This window comes from Saimiri boliviensis, chromosome 3 (assembly GCF_048565385.1).
Source record: "Saimiri boliviensis isolate mSaiBol1 chromosome 3, mSaiBol1.pri, whole genome shotgun sequence".
Classification (NCBI taxonomy): Eukaryota; Metazoa; Chordata; class Mammalia; order Primates; family Cebidae; genus Saimiri; species Saimiri boliviensis.
The window spans coordinates 43,215,990-43,224,380 of NC_133451.1; positions in this window are offsets into that span (position 1 = coordinate 43,215,990).

Genomic DNA, 8,391 nt, shown 5'->3' on the forward strand with positions numbered 1-8,391 from the left:
CTATTATATACATAATGATATTTTTTCCTTCTATCCATGTAAAGAAAAAACGTAGAAAGTCTGAGTGGAAGAATCTGAAAAAAAAAACAAACAAACAAACAAACAAACAAACAAACAAAAAAAAAACACCACTGACCCAGGGGATTGTATACACACCCAACAATCAGGCAAAAGCCTGGTTTTGGCAGTTCTGGGTCACTTAGGAGTTTTTCACAACCAAATGGGTACTAATTCTGAAGTGTTATGAAACTGTGTGCTGGAACCAAGATGGTTCTAATAACATTTAAAAATATTCTGGATGAGTTCATTCTGCTCACGTTAAGATGAATTTTCTCAAGATTAGTTCAAGTCATGACTGAAAGCAAAAGTTAGCAAACAGTAAATAGAATCTCTCATTATTTAAAAATAAAAATCCATTAAAATATAATGTTTAAGCAAATATTAATGGCTATTTAGAGGGTTTATTTTATCCAAGTTTATGGATGATGAGAGGTTAAAATAGAGTTTTGATGAAAGGAATTTAACTTGGGAAATCTTGCTGGAAGTTGATTTCTAATAAGATTAAGTCTGTAGAGCCGGGCGCGGTGGCTCAAGCCTGTAATCCCAGCACTTTGGGAGGCCGAGGCGGGTGGATCACGAGGTCAAGAGATCGAGACCATCCTGGTCAACATGGTGAAACCCCGTCTCTACTAAAAATACAAAAAATTAGCTGGGCGTGGTGGCGCGTGCCTGTAATCCCAGCTACTCAGGAGGCTGAGGCAGGAGAATTGCCTGAACCCAGGAGGCGGAGGTTGCGGTGAGCCGAGATCGCGCCATTGCACTCCAGCCTGGGTAACAAGAGTGAAACTCCGTCTCAAAAAAAAAAAAAAAAAGATTAAGTCTGTATATGATTCATCAGGGAAGAGTTATTTACATTTCAGATTTATTGTTTTAATTAAGCAATGTTTCTTGATAGCAGGGATGATCCAGGGCAGATACATAGGGCAAAGGTTATAGGTATGCAAAGCAATGGGCCAGGCTCTATGATTTGTTGCAGAGCCCAGGGTCATATGCAAATATATATAAAGTAAATGCTTTTGTAGCCAGTGTTGACAAAAATAGTTATAGGAACAAAAATTTCCTTGCTTATTCTATATGTTTTTTGGACTCCCTCCAGCAAACTCCCTGGGCAAATAAAGAATATTAAACATGGAAACAAAATGGCATATTGGGGCCTCTCTAAACAACCGCATTCTAAGCAAATCCCAGAAATTTGAAAGCATTCTGTAAAAGTTCCTCTAATATGCCTTTGACATAAGAACAACCTTGCTTACACTTGTTGTACTGGCTTCTCTCACCTTGTCTGTTCAATAAATGATCCCTTTGAGGGAAGTTTAGAATGGTTGTTTATCTACAAGTCCCACACCTTTTATTAGATAGAGATGAATTCCCCAGTGTTCACGTTTTAAAATGCAAGACAGATTGCAGCACCTATAGATGATGATTCTAATGGTGACAGGCAGAAACTGAGGGTCTGTGTGCCTTCTCACTGGGTCAACAGGAGCCCCTTGGACTGCTCTGCTATTGGCTGGTATTAATTGACATTTCTGCTGCTCTTGCCCTGGCTTCCGCCTCAGTGAAATATTGAACATGTTCTTCCTCACATGCTGCTTTCCTTCTAGCAAGGATCAAACCACACCAACAAATACCATCTTCAATCTGCCTCACAAGATTTGCAGCTGGGACAATACACAAGTTCGTAATTCCCAGAGTCTGGAAATTATACTGTAGTTACTAAAAATCTCTCCAGTCAAACAAACTACAGTCAGTTTCACGTACCATATTTATATTGTTCTTTGTGATGAAAATACCTCTACAGTGACAGTTTAGGTGCTAAGTGTTCTGCTTGTGCTACATACAATATAATAGTTGTGTCTTCTCAGATAATGTAAAGAATAACATGTATTTCAACTTTCTCTATTATGATAACCTAATATGCCCTCAAAAGTTTTAGTGATACCAAGATAGGAAATGTTCATTAGTCTATCAATACCTTAGGAGTCTTTGCATGCAAACAACAGAAATTGGCTCTAGTTAATAAAAAAAGAAAGAAAGAAAGAAAGAAATAGGATTTATAAGAAGGATAAAGGTTTGTTCATAGAATCAGCCGTAAGGTAAGAGAACAGAGCTTGGGAAAAGTCCATGATCCAAAAGAGACTGAGTGGAGAAAACAGTCCAAGTCTTGTTCAGGATAAAGTCCTTCTACAGATATGGACCCAGCTACATATGCATAGTTACTACCACCGCCAGAATCTGTCCTTCAGCTTCTGTGAATATTTCTAACTTCTCCTCTGCTCTTGTATCATTTAATCAAGATTCCAGGTGCTGAACAAAATGATCAAATTGGCCAATCCTATTTCATATGCCACTAGCTGCCAAAGATCAGAGAGAGGGTGTGGAAAATGCCTTCAGTATAAAATATTCAGATGCCTGGTAGCCAAATAATAAAACTTCAACAAAGGACATTCTCTCAAATTCATAAAATTATGTTAATATTTCTGGTAATACTTAACAAAAAGTTTAGCTGACCTTGACATGATCTCCCTCACTAGTTGCATTACCATGCCAAAATAATTGTTTTCCATTAAGTCCGTATATCAATTAAGGTCATCATCATCTTTTACCCACAATTTTATTCATGATATGATGGAAAAGCAAATAGATTTTCCTAAAATCTTATCCCTGAGGATCTATTACAGCTGTGGCAAGTTTCCACTTACTGGGTAATTACTATATGCAGGGCACTGGGCTAGGTAATTTATATGCAGCATCTTATTTAGTCCTCACAAGACCCTTGCAAACTCTGCATTACTCACTTCATTTGCTATCTAAAGAAAATGAATTTCAAAAAGCTACGTAATGGTCTCAAATACAGCAAACTATTTACAGGCAGAGCTGGGATGAGAACCTAGGATTGATTTTTTTCCTTCCTTCCTGCTTTGCTTCTTTTCTTCTATGTTAAAGTCTTTGTCCAAGATATTTTCACCAGTCTGCATGGCTAATCAGCATAGTAAAAGCCCATGAATCCTATCTTCACAAAAAAAAAAAAAAAAAAAATCTTTTTTTTTTTTTTTTTTTTTTTTTTTTCTGAAAATATGTATTTGGTCACCATCATCAAGGATTCTCTGCGACACAGCCTTGTTGGTTTTTTAAACTTAAAAAATTATTCCATACTTTTACTCAAATATGAAAACCTATTTGTAAAGCTATAGGCTCTTGACTGTTTCAGAGAAACAGAATAGAACCTACAGTGCTCTGAGAACAAAAGGAGCAGGAGCTTGTCAATGTGGGTTTACAGTTGGCATCCTTCACTTGGAGTCAGAGCAGAGTAGAAAAGCATCTGTCATCAAATGTGACAAAGGCCACTGCCCTAGTTAAACTGTTGTGAACTGGGGCACTTGAGTCTGAGTAATTCAGGACTTTTATTTTCAGCCCATGTCCCGAATCATTCCTGTTGAAATGAAGGCCATCTCTTGACACTAAATGTGCCATTTACCCACAGCAATAATCTGTAACTTTCATCTAACCAGTAAAGACAGAAAAATAAAAATGTTACATTCTCAGATAAAGGAAAAAGATATCTATATCATTGTGTACCCCAGATGTGTTTTCTTTCACTTTCTCATTTGTTCTGTAACACATTCTACTGACTGCAGATACATTTTACAAAGTATATAATAAATTTAAAAGGAAATATCTTCATTCCACACAAATCCATACAATGTATGCACCTCTTGGAATTGGGGGAGATAATGATATTTTGCAAAATGTTTGTATGCAAATGCTAACTAGATCTAAATATACATCACTCATTTCAATTAGAGTTCAGAAACGGACCCAGGAGTCATACAGGTACTACTTTAATCCACTTAGACATTATGGATTCTTCTGTCTTATTACAATATTATTTTTCCCTTGTAGGTAAAGTCCATTGGCTGTCTAGTATTGCCCAAGATCAAAAAGAAAGAATAAAACTTAGTGGAATGAACAATAGGTGAATTGCTGCATAGTTCCGGGCAGTGTTGTATAGTGATTATGGGTTCTGGAATCAAACTTCCTTGATTCAAATCCTAGCCATTGGCTGTGTAACGTTCAGCAAGTGATTTAGCCTTTCTGTAACTCAGTAGCCTTACGTATTAAATGGAGGTGACGATAAGTGCACTTTATAAAATTATAGTGAGGATTAAACATGAGTTAATAAACTTAAAGCATGTAGGCCAGCCCATGGTAAGTCCTTAGTAAATATCAAAATTGTGAAAACTTACTGCATGTATTTTCTCCTGCCATGATTCTTCCAAAATATTTCTTATTTACCAAGCATTCAATTACAGAGATGAACAATAACCTACTTAACTCACTGTTAAAATAAATTTTTATATTTTTTCCAATTCTTCACCATTATATTATATATTTGCCCAATTTTTTCATATTAATCTCAGAATCAATTTGTCGACCTCCTAGAAAAATGCCTCTTGAATTTTAATTGAGATTATATTAAACATACACATTTATTTGGTGGAGATTCTCTTATGAAGTCCAATTTTCTCATCCAGAGATACAGTTTATCTTTTTGTAAATTTGAGCTTCCTAAAATAAGCCTCTAATATTTTGCAATTATTTTCATATAAATCATCTGTATTTCTTTTTACATTAATTCTTTGGTATTTCACAATTCCATCATTAGGAACTATTAAATAGAATTTATTCTTATTTCTTACTGTTACAGAAATATTTAATAGTCTATGTAGTTTTTAATATAGAAGCTTTAATTTTTCATAGTAAAAAATATCAAACATTTTCTGTGTATGACTCTGTTTTTTTACACAGAAAAACATCAACTTACTTCCTGAATTTAGAGCAATTTTTAATTTTATCTTTTTAAAAGTAAAAGCACTTTCCAAAAAGAAAAGAAAAATTGGTCCGTAAGTATACTTCTTAACAAAGGGGTGATTTTTATAGAGAAAGTATTACAAAAAATGGCATTCTTGCTTCACCATGAAGGATGTCTGTCAGTAGAACTATCTCAACCCAAATAGAAAGACCAAGAACTTAAGAAAATTCTTTGCTAATTAGCATGTCTATTAATGGGTGATTAGTCCATAACAATCTGACATTTACTACAATCCTGCCTTTTTTTTCACATACTCCTACCTTAGAATTCTTCTCATACTTTTGAAATTTTCTCATATTAATTGATTGCTTACTGTTTATTTTTCTCCACTGCCAATGTATTTCCATTAAGCCTGCAACCTTCAACTGTCTGGTTCACCATAGTGACCAATGTCTAATCCCAGCCTCATTTATTTATTCATTAATTTAATAAATAAATGTTAGTCTCCTATTCCTTATCAGGAACTGTTTCACATAGACAAGTTCTTTGGCCTCAGAGTGTTTATTTTCTGGGGAGTTGGGGGAAGAATGGAAAGCAAAGAACTAAATAAAAAACATAATTTCAAGTAATTGTAACAGCTACCACAAGGAGAGGACTGAGCAAAGCTGGATGGGCGTTCTGTTGAAAAAAGGAAAGCCAGTGAAGGCCTCTCTGAGGAGGTAACATGAACACAGAAGTTAATAATATGAAAGATCTGAAGGGAAAATGTTGCAAGTAGACTGAATTTGTATAAAGATCCCAAGATGAATAAACTTGGTGGTTTGAAAAGCAGCAATAAAACCAGTGTCCCAGAGAGAGAATGGAAGGAGATGATGTCAAAAAGGCAAGACATAGTGATATCGTGCAGGCAAGACCTTCTTGTCTCACACTTTTGAAACTTAGTTGTTTATATAAACCATCTGGAATCTTGTTAAGATGCAGACTCTGATTAAGGAAGTCTGGGGCAGGGCCTGAGATTCTGAATTCCTAACAAGCTTCCAAGGGATACTAATGCTGTTGTTCTGGACACCACTCTGGAAAGGAAGCTTCTGAGCTATAGAAAGGGGTTGAGTTTTATTGAGTAAAACTCAATTAATTACTCAAATATGAATGAAAGACAGGAAAAGTACTTGGGATGACATAATTGCTTTTCATTTTCAAAGGATCACACTGATGTGTAGAAAAGCTGGTCATTAAAATGCAAATCAAAACCACATTGAGATACCATCTCACACCAGTTAGAATGGTGATCATTAAAAAATCTGGAAACAACAGATGCTGGAGAGGATGTGGAGAAATTGGAATGCTTTTACACCGTTGGTGGGAGTGTAAATTAGTTCAAGACAGTGTGGCCATTCCTCAAGGATCTAGAAATAGAAATACCATTTGGCCCAGAAATCCTGTTATTGGGTATATACTCAAAGGATTATAAATCATTCTACTATAAAGACACATGCACATGTATGTTCATTGTGGCACTGTTTACAATAGCAAAGACTTGGAACCAACCCAAATGCCTATCAATGATAGACTGGATAGAAAAAATGTGGCACATATACAACAAGGAATAATATGCAGCCATAAAAAGGATGAGTTCATGTCCTTTGCAGGGACATGGATAAAGCTGGAAACCATTCTCAGCAAACTGACACAAGAACAGAAAACCAAACACCACATGTTCTCACTTATAAGTGGTTTTTGAACAATGAGAACACATGGTCACAAGGAAGGGAACATCATACACTGGGGCCTATTGGGGGGGATAGAGGGACTGGTGAGGGATAGCAGGGGGTGGGGGGATTGGGGAGGGATAACATTAGGAGAAACACCTAATGTAGATGATGGAGTGATGGATGCAGCAAACCACCATGGCATGTGTATACCTATATAATAATCCTGCATGATCTGCACATGTACCCCAGAACTTAAAATATAACAATAAAACAATAAAGAATAAAAACAAAAATACAAAAAGTAAAAGAAAAAAGAAAAGCCTATGGGGAGAAAGCATGAAGCCAGTTCAGAAACTGCTTCTGTGATGTGACAGAGCACAGTGGTTGGGAGTAGTTCAGGCAATGAAGAAGCCCAGGACACACGGTCACTTTGGGGACATATTTTGATTACATAGTTAAAATAATTGATGCACTAGATGTCGGATATGAAAGTAAGAGTAATCAAGACTGGCTACTGTGTAAATGAACAACTGAGTGATTTGTGGTTCTTGTTATAAAGATGAGAAAATATGGAAGAGGGATAGGTAGGACAGGGTAGAAGTCAAAGGTTTGGTTTCAAATACGCTATTACTAAGAATATCATATTAATGATCAAATGGAAGTATTAAGTTGTGTATATATGTTAAGAGCTTAGGGGAGATTATTAGATGGAGATTGAAATTTGGGGGTCATTAGATTTTAAAGCCATTCAATTAAATGAACTCATCTAGCAAGGGAGGATTAGAGATTTAAGGCTGAGAAGAAGACCGACCAAAGAGACTGAGGAGAAGCTACTTAAGAGGTAGGAAAATAATCCAAGAGCATGTGACACTCTAGAATTTAAGTGAAGAAGTGCTTCAGCATAGTGGCTAAGAAGGTTGGATAATCAAATAAATACCTGTCAAGGTTCAAATAAAATGAAACTGAGAATTGACCATAGAAGTTTGCAAGATGTGGATATTGTTGCTAACTTGAAAAAGGTGGTCTTGGTGAATAGGGTGACAAATTAGTGCCTAGAATGTAAGATAGCAAGAATGTGAGATGATAAAGTAGAAGCAGAGACAATAGAAAACACTTTGTAACTACTTTCAAGAGGTTTTGCAATAAAAAGGAACAGAGAATGGGCCATAACTAGAGAAAGATGTTAAATCAAAGGAGTTTTATTTTAAGATAAAAGATATTGAAACATATTCATGTGCTGATATAAATGAAAGATGAAGAGAAAATATAGGTTATGCAGGTGGAGGGGATGGCTGTGGAGAGAAGAGAGAGATGAGAGGGAAAGAAGAGTACATATGGGTAAAGATGCATGTAGGTGGAGAGAGAAGAAAGGGGAAAAACAAGCACTTTTCTTCTAGATGTTTCTGTTTTCCAATAAAATAAGAATCAACTAACAGTAGAAAATGAGAAAGGAGTGTTGGGAATTTCAGTGGAGAAGAATTGGTGTGGTATATTCATCTCAGATAGCATGGAGGCAAATTTAAGAGAATGTAGTAGGATTCAAGGATAGTACAGAGGAGCCATTTAAGACATGGTAATACAGTAAACATAAAGTAAGTGGGATTTCTTCTAGTAACATTCACCTACTTAGGGGGAAAATGGTAAGGTTGCTGAGTATACATATAAGAAAGAAATTAGAGTAATAAACCATGGCATCTAAACCAAGTAAGATGAAACTGACGACTTAAAAAAGTGGTGAGTCAATGCATTCTCTAAATGAGACCAAAGAATAGTTACTAAAACTATTTCTTGAAAGGGAAGAGGTTCTTT